The following is a 6708-nucleotide window of genomic DNA, read 5'->3' as shown; positions in this document are numbered from 1 at the left end:
TGGATTGGAGGGAAGAGGTCTGTGAACCAATATCAGTTTGTTGTGTTCATAAAAGTAATATGGGGTGGAAGCTACTGAAGGTTTAGGGAAGCATTTTTCAAGTAAAGTCAATTCAGAGAATGACAGACTTTGATGACAACAAGGTGAGTCCAAAAATGTATTGAATGCTGCTCTATAAATGATGTAATATGRCAGGGAGATATGTATACCGTAGCTAAGAAAGTAATACTAAGTGTATGTTGTGTAGTAAGCTGTTAGGAGCCCATGTGCCTCACCCTAATAATTTTGTCCCTTTCCCCTCTCATAACTTAGCCTACTGCACTGACTTGGTGGTGCACATGTAGACTATAGCCTGTTTTAGAGAAATGTAATCATCAAATATTGTAAGAGCTTTCAAAGTCTGCTTACATAGAGTTATGACTTGGTGTACAGGGAGAATACTGTAAGAGCGGCCCATGTTCAAAATTCTGTCGTTGTACATTTCAAAAGTGCAGAACAAATGGTTATATTGACTACGTCCATCCTAGCTCTCTCATTAATGTCTTAATCAAAATTACGGATTGCCTGTTATCCACTCGTTGTCCCTTTATGCCATAGTTTGTACATCTCAAGTGTCAGTAGAAACCACATTTGTTGAAGCAAGTCAGCCATATCAGCTATGTTTTTTAAAAAGGATTCACTCCATGGTGCTGAAAAGAAAGCTCTGCTGTTGGGACWGCTTTATGTCGACCCTAACAGTTTGTGGGCACCGTTTGTCAAAGTTATAGTGCAATTAATGTATTGTTTAGTGTTGTGTTGTGTAGTGGCTTTGCTGGCATTCATCTAAAACATTTTGGGGGAGTTTTCCCCACCAAGATGTACATGCTGCAATCACCACTGGGTGGGTGAATTATAACACATCAACCCTGTTACCTATAGATAGACAGTCTAGAAATGTTGAAACAATTTACATTTGTTTGGTAAGCTTGCATTCCATTCCCCCTGTCACATGGGGATCTATGGTTGATTCTAAATGAAATAGTCAACTCTGTTACAGTCAACCCTGTCACTTTATTTGGCACTTAATAGGCACTTGCTGTAGTATGTATTTTTTACTTTTGAGATGGGAAAACATGTGTTTTATTAAGTTGAACATGTGCTCTTTATGACAGAATGTTAGAATTAGGTGGAATAAAAGTTACACTCCCCAAAAGGTACTCAACTGGTGGAATGACCCAAGTACTGAACTGGTGGTGAGAGAGCTAACGATGCGTCTACTGTTGCTCTCTCCTCAGATTCTTAGAGAAGCTATTTCAATCTGATATTTCTCCTATGGTCTAAAATAGARGTGTATAGAGGACTCCTCTCTAATATAACATGTCACACATTGTAGCAAACTGATGGAATGTTAGGTGTCTCATTGAAAGTCTAACATCTACCATSACTACTGGATGTTTCAATTCTAATAAATAACAAAACAATCKACACCGTAAKAACAATATTGCTTTTTTAATAAATGCTTTTATTAAAACGTAAAACTTTAATAACAAAAATGACATCGTCAAACATCACTGGCCTGACTTGAGCAGCTCTGTCCGGGGATGGAGCCAGCAACTTAGCTGCTACCYGTCCGGTCCAYGCTACCTGCAGACCTCCTCCCAGACCTCCTTTTCAGCACCTCCCCTTAACAGGTGAGGTGGTGGAAATGATCAGAGTTGCGTTCAACTTGAATAAAGATGAGAAACTCTGGTTTGTGGAGCCACTGGTCTGAGGGGAGGACTTCTGTTTAAACCATTTCCATTTTTGGGATATTTTCTAGGACAGTAGAGGTGGTGAGCAGAGATGAATTTAATTAGGWTAAAGATGAGAACCTCTGCTCTGGGGAGGAGGGTCACTGACCTTCGATGGTTTGTTGCCTGATAAAGAGGATACTTGCTGGCTTGAGGAGACGATAATGTTTTGTGGAGGAAATGTGGCTTGATGACTTAAAGAGGAGGAAGAATTATTGGGCGACACTTTTAATGACCAACGTAGCCTCAGTGGAACTGTGGCTTCTTCGAGTTCCAGCTCTAGGCAGACAGCACGTCAGGAATGCTGTKAGACATCAGAGACAGGTAAGTATCTATATATTTACATGTGTGTTGCATGTACACTAAACCCTCACATTTGGATAATGTCACTTTTTACATATATATTAACATATATATATAACATATATATTAACAGTGTAAAACATGAATAGATGTTTAAACATTCTTTACCCCATCTTAATTCTCTTCCAGATGCRTGGCCTTTTCTTGTTCTTGGAGGTTGGCTCTGATGTTTCAGCCTCTTCTGGAGCTTCTAGGTGCTGGCTGTCTGGCCCCCCCTGTTGGTTCTCTGGCCACTCCTGCTGGTTCTCTGAACTCCCCTCCTGGTTCTCTGCCCATGGCCTGTGGCCTCCTTGGCCCCTCCTGCTGGCCATCTCCAGATCAAACAAAACTTTCTTAGGGCCCCAAAAGGCTATGATGCACTACTTTAGACCAGGATCATTGAGATCCAGTTGGGTTTTCCATTCTAAATTCCCTGTGTACATTACATTTAAGTTGATAATAGATCAGCTTGACCATTTTAGACAGTAGTTTTATATTGAAACAATGATGCAACATGGTGACTGGTGTGAACTGTGTGTGTAGAGGAGACTAAAGAGGATGATTCATAAGCAGAGGGAAAACAGGTCTTACCTATGTGGACGATCTTATAGCCCTCCTCAGCTTCTCTCTGATATGCTCTCTCTATCTTCTTGATGTTCCTCTTCTCCCACTTCTTATTCACCCAGCCCATAGCTCCCCATCGGCTATTTTTATAGGGTGGGACAAGGTCCTCCTTTTTGTCATTCTCTTTCCTCCTTTCTCTCCTTCCTCTCCTCTTCCGCAATCTCCTCTCTTTTTTTTGCCTCTGTTATCTTCTCTCTCTCTCTGATTAAGATAAATAGCCTTCAATGGCTCTCTTTCTCTGATCCTCTCTCTCTTCCTCTCTCTGTCTCTCCTCCTCTCTTAGTCTGAACATTTCTTTCTGTCTAGCAATTTCAATCTCTTGTTTTTTATCCTGCTCCTCTTGTCGTCTTGCCCTCTCCTGTTTTCTTTCCATCTCCAGCCGTCTTTCCTCCTTCTCCCTCCTGATTTGTTGTCCTCTTTCTATGTGTTCTCGTTCCCCTTCAACACTTCTAACCTTCTCTCTTTACGTCTATTGAAGACTTCCCGTGCTTTTGCTTTAACATTAACTACTACATGTTTCTTCATGCTTACTTCCTTTCCTCTCTCTCTCTTTCCCTGTACTCTTCCTCTGCTTCCTTAATCACTTCCTGCTTCTTCCATCTCTCTCTCTGTTCTATCTCAAGTTCATTCTGTCCTTCAATTTCCCCCAAAATATTTTCTGCCCCTCCTTTCTTCTTCCTGCTTCCTCCCTCTCTCTCATAATCATCTTTTCTTTCTCCATCTCTTTCTGTTGCTGATCTTTTAATTCCATCTCTCTCTGATTCTCATTGTCTTTCATCCTTTCTTTCTCTTTACTCACACCAATTATCTTTTTGTATCTACTCCTCTCTATTAGTTAGTGTTTGAGGTCCACGTTGTGTAATCGTCCTTTTGTTTATAATATTCATCTGCATAATAGTCACTCCATACTGTGATCTAGCTTCACGCATCTCGATGGTACAAGTATGATAGTTGCTTGCTATGTCCAATGAATGAATGCATTCGCGGGTTCAGTTTCTCTCTCAGATAACATTTCATACTCGCATTCTCCAATTTTATAACAGATGTCATCTATGTTGTTGTCAGTAACTCTTTTCTTCTACCACCTATCCACTCTGGTGGCTTAGCGTCCATTTTGTTTCGCCTCTTATCTGAGAGAAGGTACAGACGCTCCTCACGTGATGGGTCCATCTCTTCACGTTGCGTCTTGTACTTCTATCTTTCTTGTCTTCCTATATACTCTAGTCGGCTCTGTACTGTGTAGGGTTGATTAGCGCGATTTCTGTTTCTGCCTTCAGTGACTCCCTCGGCCCTTCTCGAAATCCTCACATCTGGTCTCGCTCATGTCTTCTATCTCAGTTTTACCATAATTGGATAGATTTCTAGGTGCCTGTATCACTCTCTCCACACTCTCGTTGTTTCTTTGACTCTAGGGTCTTCACTGGCTTCATCATCTCCTGATCTCGTCCCTTTACGCATCACATGTCGCAATCAGGCCAGCTTCTGCTATACCGACAGCTTCCGAGTATGCGCGTATGTTGACTCCGGGTAGTCTTGTTACGCTGCCTCCTTCCCATTCCCTCTCCTCCCATCTTCCCTCACTTCCTTTCACACTTCTACATCCTTCTTCGGTAGTGCCCTCTGGTGGCGCGAGGGCCTAGTATCCGCACTCTGAGATTTACACTCTTGCTCCTTTCCTTTCTACGCCAAGCGCCCAGTTATGCCTTATCTCGCGGTATTTTGTTGGGTGATCTCATGAGCGTTCTCACTCGAGTCTACACGTCCTATTCTTGCGCCCAACTCATGGTCCATGCTGCGAGTCTATCTGCGAGTTTGCCACATTTATTGAATAATTCTATTGTCTGATTTGCCATATTTCATACTCATGAGGATACTATTTCCTCATAGCTGGCTTTCCACCTGTTGCACATACTCTGAAAGAGATGCGACACTATGACAATGCTGCGATGATACGTCCCTCTTTTGGCTATTGATCCGAGAGGTGCTTGTGCCTTTCCGCTCATACTGCCGTGGCACCGTGATGCTCTGCACTCAGATTAACCATATACTTGTCCTAGGTTAGAGGTTCCAAGCACCGTTCCTATTTCATTTCCTATTTCTAAGTCTACTTATGCTACACAGGTTTCCTTGCCGACAGCTCAAGGACGTAAGCGATTTCAGTTCTTCGCCTTTACTCTCTCCTTCTCTGATCAACGCGTTGAGCTCCTTTCGTCAGTGTATCTGCGTATCGGCGAGGTGTTTCGGGGTTCTGTTCAATCCATATCTGCTACCATGTTCTCATATCTCTCTTTCCCCCGTAGTGAGACTGCCACTACATCCGTCCCTGGTCTAAATACTAGGTACAATTTTGGGTTTAACCCCTGGGTTTCACTCCTTTCCAATTCGGGTCTTCTAATACGGGGCTTCTTTCGGGGGCTCTTAGTCAAAAATTGGGATTTTGGTATTATTCGTTTTGGTTGTCAAATATCTCTTTCAGTCTCTTCAACCTCATTCTCTCTAAAACTCTTTTACCTTTTCGGTTAACACAGTTGATTTCTCAAAATTCTCTGCATATGCATGTCTCTTTCTCCTTTCAAAATATGAATTTTTTTTCAGTCTCTTTCAATCTCTCAATCTCTCGTTCTAATCGCTTTTTATTGTTTCTTCACTGCCCTGTTTCACTCTTCTTCTTCATTTTTTGTCTTCCAAATCTGCTTTTGCTCTCCCTTTCCATCTCCCCTTCTGTCTCTCTTTCCTCTCTTCCTCTCTCTTCTGTCTCAATAGTGTTTGTTGTCCAGGCCAAGATCTTGCTGCGCTGATCCTCATGACTTCTGCCATTAGCCTCAACTCTACTATCTCTTGCTTAAACCGGTTAAAAAAGGTTAAATTAGTGATAATCTTTAGACAAGACAATACTTTCAATAGCATTTTGCAAGAGCAATGAACAAGTAGAAAATCCTCAACTTAGACTAGGTACTTTGCAGATCAAACACTGACAACCCATCAATAGCAGGGTTCATTTTTGAATCAATTAATTCATGGACATTCATTGTCTTAACCTTAATGTATTGACCATGCCGTTTTGAACAAAAAATTTAGAAAGACATTTTATGGAATCAATTATGTCCAAAATGTGTACAAATACAAACACACAACTAGCTTGCCCATTCAGTTAGGGTTTTGAGAAATTCCCATTGCAATTTGTGTGATGTTACAACAATGTTGCCTCTGATGTTTATGCTTGTAGAAATTACTCCGACAAATTATGTTTCACTAATGCAATTATTTACAACCTGCACAGATACAGTTATCAACAACAACAACAACAGTAATGACGTTAATAATGAAGTGGATATTCAACCGGCAGAAGAAAGGCGTAGGGGTTGAGATAAATGAAGGTTAGGTTTAGTACCTAGGGTTMGGTTAAGGTAAAGGTTAGYTATWGTTTCAGTGAGGTTAAGGTAAGGGTTAACYTTTAGGAAAGGCATAAAAGTTAACATTGGGTTTGCATACCGCTGRCCACCGCCATTCATTTTCAGCTGGGTGAATATACACTGCCTTTTAATAATAACAATGACATGTCTTACGTGGGCCAGTTGWAGGTCCACCATCAGCAGCTCCAGCAGTTGTTTTAGTCTGTTGATCTCRTGCATTTTTCTCTGGTTCTCCTCCCATTCTGTGGCTCTCTCTGCCTCCCTCTTTCTCTCTGCTTCCCTCTGTCTCTCTGCCTCCCTGTGGCTCTCTGCCTCCCTCTGGCTCTCTGCCTCCCTGTGGCTCTCTGCCTCCCTCTGGCTCTCTGCCTCCCTCTGGCTCTCTGCCTCCCTCAGTCTCAGGATCTCAGCCTTCCACTCTTTCATTATACCCCTTTCTACTCTTCTTCTCCTCCTTTCATCTTTCAAAAGGGCTCTGAGATGGTCTGTCTCAGACTGTAGTTGATCAATCATCTCGTCCTTCTCCGTTCCACCATTCCTCTTCTTCTTTTCCTCCTCCCAGA

General features: G+C 42.1%; 1 long non-coding RNA gene across 1 annotated transcript; it reads right to left on the bottom strand.

Annotated features, from left to right (window-relative positions):
- Positions 1-1988: 1988 nt before the first annotated feature.
- On the bottom strand, positions 1989-2792 carry LOC112072144 (uncharacterized). The gene is made up of 3 exons (XR_002894260.2): positions 2703-2792; positions 2241-2443; positions 1989-2073 (listed from the first exon to the last, which is right to left on the bottom strand). It is a non-coding gene; the product is annotated as an uncharacterized lncRNA (long non-coding RNA).
- Between the last annotated feature and the right edge of the window lie 3916 nt (positions 2793-6708).

Source organism: Salvelinus sp. IW2-2015, unplaced genomic scaffold, assembly GCF_002910315.2.
Source record: "Salvelinus sp. IW2-2015 unplaced genomic scaffold, ASM291031v2 Un_scaffold1832, whole genome shotgun sequence".
NCBI classification, from domain to species: Eukaryota; Metazoa; Chordata; class Actinopteri; order Salmoniformes; family Salmonidae; genus Salvelinus; species Salvelinus sp. IW2-2015.
Note: the sequence above shows the minus strand (reverse complement) of the source record. Positions and strands in the feature narration are given on the sequence as shown.